This window comes from Jaculus jaculus, chromosome 2, assembly GCF_020740685.1.
Source record: "Jaculus jaculus isolate mJacJac1 chromosome 2, mJacJac1.mat.Y.cur, whole genome shotgun sequence".
Classification (NCBI taxonomy): Eukaryota; Metazoa; Chordata; class Mammalia; order Rodentia; family Dipodidae; genus Jaculus; species Jaculus jaculus.
Window position 1 is genome coordinate 30,383,435 of NC_059103.1, and position 2,492 is coordinate 30,385,926.

At 39.8% G+C, this 2,492-nt stretch overlaps 1 pseudogene; it reads right to left on the bottom strand.

The window, feature by feature from the left end:
- Window positions 1-918: 918 nt before the first annotated feature.
- LOC101607047 lies at window positions 919-1,787 on the bottom strand (annotated as a pseudogene).
- Window positions 1,788-2,492: the final 705 nt, after the last annotated feature.

Genomic DNA, 2,492 nt, shown 5'->3' on the forward strand with positions numbered 1-2,492 from the left:
TGTTAGGTTAGATGCTACCAAAGTGGCACTGTGGCATTATAGGCATTGAAATTTCTGTTTTCTTTCTTCAAGTTTGTCAGTTCTTTCGTACAATTACCCTTTTCTAGCAGGACACAGTGTGTAATCACACAGTAAGGCTTACAGACCATTTACATTGCTCACAGTATCACGGTGGATCTAACTCTTAAGAGCTGATCAAAACCAAAGTGAACAGTAGTCAACTAGAGCCACATTTGGTCACATTCAAATATTTCCAAAAGTACTCTGCTACTACACATTTCTTTCTTAACTGATTTCGTGTTAACCTTATTAAATTTATATCACATAAGATTGTAATTTTTTAAAGAATTATATTTTAAGGGACTACTATATATTTCAGTTTGCAGAATGTCATTAGTAATGTCCTTTCTATAAACATGGTTGGCAAAATTAAAAAGGCACAAAAGAGGGCAAACAAGATATGTTTTCAACTTTTGGTGATGAGTACAAAAGCATGTCTCATGTATTTTTCATGAAGAAAAGCTGACAAAGAATTCAGTAATTCATGCACAACTTGAGCTATGTAAAACTTCTCTTCAGAAAGATCCTGAGGCATGAGGTGAACATTACTTTTCCTAATCACATGCTTCGTATAAAATAGAATGAAAAGCTGCACATACATGTGGTTTTAACAGTGGACCCATGTTTTTAAAATTGTGAGGCAAATAAGCAAGGAAAACAATACCAAAATACCTTCATAAACAAACTCCACCTGTAGCCTCTGTTATACAACTCAGTGAGATAAATGTCCAATAAAATGTAAAATGCAGCATACACAATCATGTAATCCCAAAACTTTCATGATAACTTATTGCAAATTGCACTTTACAATTCACCACAACAATGGAAAACTGGCCCCTTGTTGGTTGACTAGTCCTTGAGCCCCAAACTGAAGTTGAAGTCACCAGTAAAATGATCTGGATAAAAGTTTGCGGCTGTGCTCAGCCAGCTTGCTCCACCCTCTGGGTGTGAGCCAACACGAGACACTGCTTTGTCCTGTTCCTTTGAAGGACTCTCATCCTCAGGGAGGTAATCGGGCAGCTCTGTGTTCTCTTCTACTTCCACAGGAGTATCTTGGAATGGGACCAGCATCTCTTCCCCACTTTCACTTTTCACAACTTGCTGATCTTTCATAACCTTAGTTGATGCTATAGCTGATGCCAAAGCCTCTGCTTTCAAATCTGAACGAATTCGCACCACACATCTTTGAACAGCCATTTGAAAAGTAAAGCTAATAACACCTTTAATTTTTAACAAAGCCTCTTCACATAGATTTCTTCGAGACGTATCATCAAAACCATCTATGTACAAACCACTGTTTTGACACGATTGTTCGTAGTTCCCAGAGAAAACTGAGCTTTCCTTCGATGTGAATTCATTTCATTAAAACTATCACCATCTGCCATGTTGGAAGGATGAAGAATATCATAGATTTCAGAGGCCAGAAGTTTTGTTTCTCCTTGAGTTGTTGTCTTTTGTATAAAGTTTTGCAAGCTTAGCATCATACCAAGTTCTCCTTTCATCTTGTCTCTGTTTGCACGACATTCTGCCAAGTATCGAAGAGAAAGCAAAGCTGAGTGCAAAACAGGGGGGTTGGGATGGTCCATAAGCAAAATCAGGCCAGGCAGACATCCCTGATCTTTGATGATGGTTCTTCTATTTAGTGGATCTGCCGCTAAATCCAGTAGCTGGTTAACTACTGACAGAGCGTCAGGTTCTTCATTCACGGTGGGGGAGGAAGAATTCATCTTCTATCCCATGCACTTGAAATGCACTAAAAGTTTTCTTAAATTCCTCCAGAGCTCTAGGGGTCCAGGGCCCACTGCACCATCAGGACTACTCCCACGATTGAAGCAGAGGACCTTGGTGGCGGACAGTGGCCCCGCGCCCCAGCCACGGCATCCAGCATGTCCGGGCACAACTTCAGGAGCCACAGAGCCCATGCGCTGGCGGCAAAGGTGCTGCAGGCTCTCCCTGGTGACCATTCAATGCTATTTATCAATAGCAACTGATCCTTCCAGATAAGAGGTGAATGAAACTGTCAATTACCCTTACTTTAAGATGGGAAATGAGCTTCCTACACAATAGGATCATAGAACATTGAATTCGTTCTTACTTTTCAAAAGGAAATGTTTATTGTACACAGTTTTCAATGGGAAACATTCTCAGTAGTAACACAGTTCTAGCCCTTTGAATTTATGTTGATTTTCAACAGGAAATGTTCCTAGTATATAAACTCTGATAGAACTTAGAAATCACTCTTAGTATACCATTGGAAATGTTCTTCATTATGAAATTACAGAACATTAAATTCACTGTTTGTCTTCAGTGAGAAAGGTTCCGTTCAAACAGCGGGACAACAGAACTTTGAATTCACAGTTTGGATTACAGAACTCGAACTTCCCCGATACATTCACGGCCAACCTTGTTGGTACCCAAGCACCTTCTAATCT